Below are 10488 nucleotides of genomic sequence, written 5' to 3' on the forward strand. Positions count from 1 at the left end.
CATTGCGACTTGTGTGAGAGAATAAATTGAGATGCTGATAGAACCTGCCAATTTGTTATAATGTGGAGAACACCTCTGGTTTTCATTTCATGTCATAATAATTTGTGCTTCATCTAGTTTGGAGTAGTGTGTCCTTGTAGCTGTGAGCTACTCAAGTTTGCTAGTCGAAGCTGTTTTCTTGACGACAGCCGATTTTGTGTACGAGGGACATTTGAGCTTGTTATAGAGTCACAAAGAGAGAGAGCGGGGGTGGGGGTCTATGGTGCCCTATAGAATGCAGATGCTGTTTATTAAAATGTGTCACAAGGCTTCCTGCACAGGTGTATTCTTGTTCAGCAGCAAGGTCACATGACAGTAAGACCTTTACAAGCACAGGATAGAAGTACACCAAAAGTAGAAAGGACTCACTTGTTTCTTTATACTGCCGTTCTAGAAATAATAGTAATAAAACAATAAAATAATCTGCTGATCAAACACAGACAAGCAGCACAACACAGACACAAATACAAAATCAGATAAAGTCCAATGAGGAAATCAAAAGACCCAACAGAATTTCAGTGAGAAGACAGATAACATTATTGTACAATCTAGGAACAATATGCAATAATGTAACCATGATTTCATTTCAGCACTTTCAAACAAATCATAATTACGTAGTCAACTAGAACTTGGCGATGGCTCAGCTATCTTTTAGTGTTAGCACTAATATGATGAAGTCCATGTCCGTGGAGCTAAGAATCATTCTGCCTGCATTTTGATCAAAATCTTCAAAATAACACTTATACAGCAAACCGTGAGTGTAATTTTCCCGTGATTGTGTTTGATCTTAGAGTTGCTACTGGAACTTTACAGACGTTGCATCTTTTCGTATTTTGAGATCATTTGAAGTGCTGTTCATCTTTGGAGCTGGCAATGAAGAAAAATCAGAACACAGCAAATGAAGATGAGATGACTTCACGCTTTCTAACTCACTAATGAAACTATTAATTGAATAAATGCAGAATGTTGTTTTGACTTCAGTGGCCCATGAAATGAGTGACTGTGCACTGTGTATATTTGCATGCAAGTACATTTGTGCCGCTGCCCTTGCCTGCAATTGCTTGTGTGTGGGTGGGCGTGTGGGTTTGTGTGTAGGTGTGTGTGCGTGTGTGTATGTATGTGTGTTGGCCCACAACAGAGTGACAGTACGCACAGTAAGCACATTTCCAACAGGCTAATTAAAGCTCCTCCGGAATAAGGCCAGGCTTATTAACATCTCAGCACAGCCTCTAAAGTCTGCTCATAACCCAACAAGGATCAATGCTCTTCATTAGGGCAAGACCTGATACTGCGGCCCTGCCAAAGCCATCTTAGCCACCCAAATGAATACTTGAGGGGGGATGCAGAGCTGCTGAAAAGGCAGGAAGTGAGAAGTCGCCGGCAGTATGTTGGCGCATCACTCTGTAGTTTATAGACACTGGCCAGAAGCTTCATCAGGTACCCCTGCAAAATCTGGAATGAGATTCCATCCCAGATTCAGATCAAAACTCCACCTTGTTAAAGGTCGACACACTCAAACGACTTTGTACATCACAGAGCAAAAAGTGCCGACCTTTCCCTTGAAAAGTTTACCACCTTGCTACCTCTGGCATCAAATCCACAAAAAGCATTGCCTGCCCGCCTGACCACTACAGGAATCTGCCATCACACTGCTGGTCATTGTCGAGGCGGCAGGCTACCAGCTCGTGGCTAACAGAGGTAGCCGAAAGTTGGATGTTACATTCTATAGAAAAATGGTGAAAGGAGAATCGTGAATAGGATTTTTTAGCCTGTGCAATCTTATACAAAAGGAAAAACAACACTTCCGAGCTCGCATACACACATGCACACACACACACATGCGCAAACACACGCACACATACACGCAGATTTCTGTTCATAAAATAAGTAATTCATCTGTAGGCAGATCAGATTTACTGATGTGTAGGCACGACATATATCCTCTCTACCTCGAGGGCATCGTTGCTGACTCGTGTCATATTTACTGTGTAATTGATTTTTAAACACACACGTCTCTCCGTTTCAGCACTATAAGTTATTCTATTTATTTCGAGGGGCTTTCTTTCCTCAGTTACCCCTGATAGTTAATCCTTTTAGTGGGACTCTATTTGTATACTCATCTCTTCTTTGTAAAATACACATAATCTCATCATCCCATTAAATATTCGGTTCCCTTATGATGAGAAGTAGATTATTACACCCTCGGGGTTGGCGAGTTGCTGGTAGATGAAAGTATAGGAATAGATGGAGTGATGAACATGACTGAGGAAAGTACAGTCCATGGAAAGACAGACCGCACAAAATGCACATATTTTCACGAGAAAAATATTAACGTCAATTGGCCAAATGCCACAATTTTGGCTGAAAGCTCTTTATTGGGTCTCGTTAGATTGTGCGCGGAACAATTTGTGGTTTGAGAGTGGAATATGGTTTCATTAGTCGTTTGATTATTGTAAGACTACACATTTTGGGTGGCAAACCATCTTTGGCAGTAAGAAAAACCACCATTGAGACCAAATTCATTATGGAAATAATTATGTTGTTGAAGAAAAAAATAAATAAAACAAAACAAAAGAAGCCTTCAAATTCCAACCAAGACCATTGTGAGTGCTGGAGTTAAATAAAAAACAGATTGGTATTAATTTGGTGTCTTATTGATGAGGTTTAAATCTGCTATGGAATATTTCATTGTACTCTCATTTCACTAATGACAAATGTCTGTCTCCAATTGGTTGTTTTTCCTCAGGTGCAGCGGTTCCCTGAAAATAAAATTGGAGATACAACAAGAGGAATACATTTGACTAATTTACTTTTGTCAAATCAGACTGACAATTTTACCAATGATGAATTTTTTTTCATATATGGCAACCCTTTTTAACACCAAAACCATACATTGTAACTAAAAAAGGAACGGGCAACTTGGCCGCATTTTATCGTTATCATCTCATTGGCCAACATCGGACAGCCTCAACTGCCTTTTCTTTCCCTTTTTTTTTATTCATGAAAAGCCACCCCTACCCCCACATTTCTGCTCCGTTCGATCAATCCACCTGCGGCACATTGCACTGTTGAGGGTTACATTGTCATTACAAGTTGGACCTAATTTACATGGCATCCATCGAGTCATTGGCCAAACTATTGATGGTAGAAACCGCCAATCGCCCAGGCCTGCTCTGAAGGTTTCTGGAAGCATACAGTTGTAATGTAAAGGCTACATTAAAAGATGTTTGTGGGTTACTACTGCAGGACAACGGTGAAAATGTAAGAAGGTAACAAAAAGAGGACGAACGGATGCAATTAGAGGAGAATGGAGCAGTGAGAGTGAAGCCCTCCTTCCTTAGGGGAGGTGCACAGCTCTTCTAATCAATCCATGGATGCATTGTAAAATCAATGCTCTGTATAATTAGGGCAATTCAAGGGTAAAAAAAAATACACCCTGCTCTGCATTTTGCCTCTGTCTGCACTCAGTCTTTCCTTTCCCCCGTAGCAATGCCTTTATCATAAATGGCTGTGGGTCACAGTTCCAATATTCCAAATTGGTTGGAATAATTGAAAAACCTCTGGCTCTCCGCTGCATGACGTGTGTACAATAGCCTTAAAGGTAACAATGTACCATAATAATTTTTAGCCCCCTTTGAAGGGTGCCTTGTCTTTTATACCAATAGTTTTTAATTACCACTCTCATCGAGCTCAACTTGATAGTGTCCTCCAAACCTATTCAGAATATAGCCTATAGATTTAACTTTTACCCTGGAAATGCTCACGAGCACATCTTGCCTTTTAGACATAGAAATGTTGCATGTAAAAATGACGTATTTTTTTCTAAATCCTGTACTGTACACAAATCATATACTGTGCTGTGTTTTATTGGATGCATGCCAAGGGTTAGCAGTTTTGAATGGTGACAAGCTCTAACAAATCAATAGTAATTTATCTGGTCTTACAAGACGCAAAGAAGCAGTATCCTGTGTATTCAGTGTATTCACCCGTCAAAGCAACAGGTGACACTATAATTGGTAGTTGGGTGACCAATGCCAAAAGCACTTCAAGATCCTGTACCGGAATGTTCAACTTTGTAAGATGCACTGTGGTTTTCCTGGCACTGCAACACAGAAGGCTACACAAGCATAGTGAGTGCTGAGAGTAGAGTGATGTGGTTCTCATTGAATAGCTATGAAGACATCCACGTGTCCATTAATGATCGGTTATATACAGTATATTGCATGCATCATAAAAACAGGGCCAACCCACAACTAATCCATAATGGACAGTAACACATGCACTCACACACACACACACACACACACGCACGCACACACACTCTCACACTCTCCCTTTCACTATCGTCTTAGTATTGCGTTTAATCTCTTTGAGTGTTTTCCTACTCCCCCTTCTTTCTTCCTGTCTTCTATTTCTCCCTTCAAGCTTTTGGGGCCATGAGGCTTCATGGTGCTATCACCACGCAAGAGGCCATTCTTCTTCTGGTCGTCATAAATCGCTCACAGTACTGCTGATGTCTCGGTTCTGAGATTTGGCACGAGAACGCATCTAATTTCCTAGATTAGATTGGTGATTTGTGAGAAAACAAATAAATTTTAAGTGCATTCATACCAGTGCCTTTGTTTTGAAAAGCGGCCTCTGCAAAACCTTTGTTCTCTAAGTACTCTAATATTTCTAATGAAGGCCATGCACTTGGAAAGTTAAATCACGCTTAATTCATATCATTTTTTAATGTTGTCATGTGCAAAATTTGAAGTACTCCCCATTTATGCTTTTTTCTATCACTATATATGGTTAAGGGTCCATTATTTTAATTATGTTTTTAAAAATAAGTTATTGCACAATAATTTATTTGTACGCATGTTCTTATATTTCCAAGATGTCACCACTTAAAAAAAAAAGCACGTTTGTAATAAAGAATCAGACATTCATGTTAGTTATATTTGGTATCCGCACTCTATTTAGCAATCCATTTAGATAATACACATTATAGAGACAAGTGACAGCAACCAATATGATGAGCCTTAATTGGAAAATGTATTGCTGTCCTGGTGTTTCTTTTTACGCATGCGTGTGTGTGTGTGTGTGCATGTGTGTGTGTGTGTATGTGTGTGTGTGCGTGTGTGCGTATGTGTGCGCGTGCACGTGCTTGTGTGTATATTAAAGGCTTAACACATTTTCCATTACATGAATGCGATTTTATTAACACTGTTTGGCATTGAATTAAAATACTACTACTAATAATACTACTACGGTGTGTTTAGTTGGCCTGAAAGAAATAAGGAAATTCTTCCCCTTTTTGCAAATGTAGCATATTGTTGATATTGATTTTTTATTTAGTCAATCAATATGATATCATTGAACAGTATTGTTTCAATGGAATACACTAAATGCATCGTATCCTTTCGTAATCTCATTTTATGTACGTTACATTATTGCCAAAACTGCTCATTTCTATGCTCTTATTCTCCTATTTCTGTTGTAAGTATATATCCATTTGCAGTGAAATGCCTAAATGTCAATGCACCTAATATTGCACTATTCTGAATTTGGCATAATTTTTTTTACATATATTCTCCCGTGCATGAAGTCACACAAATGTCAATTTTAACATTATATACACCCCTAATCCCACTTGTTGGCTTCACTTCAGTTTTGCATACAAAACAATTAAAAAAGAATGTTCAGCCTGTAGGATTTATAAACGGCCGAGGTTATTTTGCCTGTATTTTACGCTTCATGATTGTGTTTCCTCCCTCAACCTGCTTTCTCTGGCCTTTGCTCTCAACTAGCGAATTTGGCTCATACAATGCAAAACTGCTGAATAAGTCAGACTATCTTTTACAGACACACACACACTCACTGTTTGTTCTCCATCTAGAAAGACCAATAACTGCAGGTTACTGTCCCTCTAATTTCTATTTACGTGACTGTTTTCCCCCTGGGAGCCTTGTGATGGATTGACTGCTTCACATTTGCTGCAGTGAGTATGCGTTTTTTGTTTTAACACTCCCTTTTCTCCCCTCCTTGGACTTGCTCTCACCTTAAAGGAGCAGCAAGGAACAATTGGTTTGAGTTTCTCCAGGGCACCCCCTATAGTTGGGTATACTGTAATTTACTGTTAACCTACTGGTGGCAACAATGAACGGGCAAGGAATAAGAGGTATCTCACCTCAACTGTTATTGGAGATGAACACAGATGGGCAATCAGGATCCTACACTTAGCCCATCCATTTTCTACCCCAGCTGACTTTAGGTGAAAGGTGGAGTGCACCCCGAACTGGTCGGAAGTCAATCACAGGTCACTTATTGGTTAGTGAAACATAAAAGTGATTTTAAAGCTGAGAATCCTGTGCCAATGTCATGCTCACAATGAAAGACCCAAACGTGTTTACTTCGAGGAAATTAGGGACAATGCACAGGGCAAGAATACTGTAGCACAATTTAACAGAACCTTGTTTATAGAGCAATTAAAGAACCACCACAAAGTGATGTATATACAAAAATAAATTAATGACAGTCAACATGATAAAACTCTAAAAGAATGCTGATCGAGTCGCATGGTGGGCCAAAAACCAAAAAATAGGAACATTCTGAATAAAAAGGAAAATTCATAATTTTACGATAGTATATGATGGCAGAATCCCAGCAATAGAAACACGTGTTTATTTGTCAGACAAAAAGAAACGAAATATAGCAAAGACACTTCTCCACATTTTGGTTTGAGTCTCACAATAATTGATTGCGACATTCTCACAACAATAAACTTTATTCTTGGAATACTGGGATTTGTTTTATAAATGTGTTAAACATTCCCTTAAAATTGAGATTATGATCATTAAAGAAAAACACATTTTCCAGATGTCATTCATGGTCAAATAAATAAATACAAGACACAGATAACATCATAGCATAACACTGAGTAACCATCTAGTCAAATTGCTGATTGATTGTGATCGCGTCTGTACTGCCACATTTGCATGCTATCTGGAGATTTCAGTAATACGTTGCGATAGGGTAATTACTGTTGTATCCGCCAATGCCTTTTTTTATATTTTGCGTTTCAACTTTGTTATAGCATTCCCCAGCATTCATTCACGCACACAAATTCTGAGGGAATTTGACTTTCTTTTCTTTAAAATCACATTTAAGCCTCAGAGATAAGCTTTTAGTGTGTCTGTTCACATGCACGTGCACGTGTATGTGGGTGTATGTGTGTTTTCAATTTAGAAAATAACATGTGACTCTGAAGATTAGGTGGCTGATGATGTCCATCAAGGCCCACAGAGGGGGCAGTTCCGACACCCCCACTTGTGGGCCTTCCTTAGCAGCAGCAACCTTGAAACTCGATAAGGAACAATAAACCATAAATCACCACAAAATGGGGTTGAGGGGGTGGGCGACGAAGGTGAGGAAAACTGGGTGAAGATGGGAGGCGAACCTGCGACAGCTGTCATTCCCACTTTGCTGTAAGGACGTCAGTGGCTGGCCAGGTCGTGACGCTCCGCTGTTTGGTGGACTCAGCAAAATGGCAGATAACTCACCAGGGGCTGACCTTCAGGAGGTGAGCAGGGGGAAGGGAGGAGGTGGTAGGGAGGGAGGGTGGTAGTAGGTAGGGAGGAATGGTCAAAGTACTGTCTTACTGGACCATGTGTGGGTATTGTGTGACGACACAATCTGTCACGCAGGCAATAGCCACTCTGCAATAGGAGCAAGGGGACCATTCTTCGTTTCAATATGCATTTTAAATTTTAAGGGCAAAAATGTTCTTTTTAATAGGCAACTATGATGGCTCATGTGTTTTCTGTGTTTGGTCATTTGACGTTCACTAACTCAGCCCTTAGGCACTGTGATGTCATTTTCACTCTACAGCAAGTGGCAAAATGGACGCCCCCTGAGATGAATACATGCATATACATATATCATATTCCACAAACGCAATTTTAATGAGAATACAGAATACACAGACTAGCGCAGTGAACATATTCTAATGAAATTATTGACTACGCTTTCCCTTTGTTGCACAGCAGTGATTTAAATGAAAAACAATATCCATACATAGGTTTTATAATTAAAGCGCTGCCAACTCTCTAACCAGGGGCACAGCAGTGTCAGCCTCTACCTAGTCTGCGATTCAAGCAGCTAGTAGGATTGGCCAAGATTTCAAGTGCAGTAAAAATCGGATAATATTGAACTGTGTCGATCATTAAAACGTCAAATAATATCCATCCATCCATTTTCTATTGCGTATGTGAACCCTGAACTGGTCTCCAGTCGATCATCAAATATTATTGACAATGTAACAAATAATATACCTGCATTTCTGAGTTTACCTTCCTTATCACATCATTGCTGCATTACTGGTGAAGAGTAGTTGTGGACGCTTCCACAGCTGCTTTAAATCTTTCCCACTCATACGTGCTTTACATACTAGTATGGGGACAAGTGAAAGGCATAAAAGTGAGTGTGTGATAAATGTACATAAGGAGATCAAAGTACAGGGAGTGTTTTATGAGGGTTATGAAGTGAATATGTTCAGTTGAAAAAGGCGGCATGGCAATTTATCAGTAGTCCGATTATGAGATCCAGTAATACACACACACGCACGTACACGCATAAACACACACCGTACAGCAAAATACATGTCTCCCTCATTGTTCCACTAAAACTGTTAGCTGATAGTGATGGAACAATAAAAAAGATTGGAAGGTGTCATTCAGCCACAACTATTTGGCTGACCAAAGGCTGACCTCAATGTCATTACTCAGCACGTGACCGATATAACTGCCCAGCCAATTTAGAACAGTCCACTTCAGTTGATGGCTCGATTAGAACAGCTGGAATTTTGCGGTACCCGAAAAATGCCCCCTATATGCCTGTATAGTCAATGTAAAATGAATTACAGCCAATGTTTCATGCTTCACTGCAAATATATTTAATCACATTTTAAAGGTTTATTGATGCATTTATATCCATCTAGTCAACTAAAATCAGTGTAACACTAGAACTGGTTTGTTGATAAATGTATTGGAGTCAGTGCTGGTGAATTGATTAGTGCCATTAGCTTCCTTGAAGGTTCTTCTGGTAGTCAAGGAACCGGTGACGTCGGTATAACGGGTCCATGTATATGTGATCTATGATCGTACATTGCGATGAGCTGAGGTCTGATGAGACGGTGTGTATTGACTCATATCCCAGCATACAAGAATGAACATCGCCATGTATTTGTCTTTACAGCTACTACAGTGTTTGTGTGTTTGTGCGTGTGTGCGTGCGGGAAGTGCTGCTCTGCTCATTTGAGAATGCAAAGTGACGCATAAGGCTTGATTCAGCAATATTGGTAATGCGGGTAAGGATGTCAAGGGAATCCAGAAGGCAAAGGCTGTTTATTTACCAAGAAAGATGACTGCTTTGAGGATGTTCAAGTATTTACACAAAGAGTGATCTGATTACTAATGGTGCAATGTACCAACTACTACATAGATAGCAACCAAACACAATTTACGGAATCTGCAACATAAAAAAAAGAGAGGATTTCATGTCTGCAAGATAATTATGATGTGCTTCTGACCAGCATTTTATTTTGTTACGCTTTCAAGTGACTCATAAAGCCAGCGAGGGCTTGCCTTCACATTTTTGTGTCATTGTGCCATTTAGTTGTGAATAAATTAGCCATTGAGCGTAGTTCACAAAATGGCGACGACACTCAGTGAAAATGTATTGCTCTGATTAGCAAAATCAGTGCAGGAGATATGAATAGTCTCAACAAACTGTTGCTTTTTAACTTACTTATTTCTCTTTGTATTATGAATGCAATTGGCATTGTTCTGTCATATAACCCTGACTGTTGATGGTAAGATAAACGATGACTACTCTTTTCCAAAGGGGATACAAGAATGTAAATGATTTATGCATGCCGCTCACAAGCACCAGCCCACCCCCAGTATGATGTTTCACCAAAGCCTCCACACTGAAAACAATTCTGTCTACACCCCTGTGAAGACAAACCTACTATTTCACACTCGACTCTGCTTTTTTCAATGCCATAAGCACTAAGAAAATGAACTTCTAAAGTGCATTCTCAGAGTGATTGTAGAATGCGGTCATTGATATATCCACATCAGAAGTGCTGGTGGAGATAGGTGTGCAAGGTTATTTGTATATTCATGTCCAGTCGTTACCTAAGCGGAAGGTGACACTGTCCAAAGCAGGGTCCCTCAGAGGTCTTCACTCATCGACGCAACCCCCCAACCCAGTTGACATCTGAGCTGCTTCCCCCTATAAAATCCCACCCTGCGTCCTCGCATTGGGTCTTTCTTTAGCCTTTGCTGTCCATCCAAATGCTCAGGCTGTTATATTCCAAGCTATCCGAGAATGCATTGGCAGGGAACTTAAGTGTTCCAGCACCAGGAGTTCCCTGACAACAGCAGATTATACCAGCTGTTGCCA

Source organism: Syngnathus acus, chromosome 2 (genome assembly GCF_901709675.1).
Source record: "Syngnathus acus chromosome 2, fSynAcu1.2, whole genome shotgun sequence".
Lineage (NCBI taxonomy): Eukaryota > Metazoa > Chordata > Actinopteri > Syngnathiformes > Syngnathidae > Syngnathus > Syngnathus acus.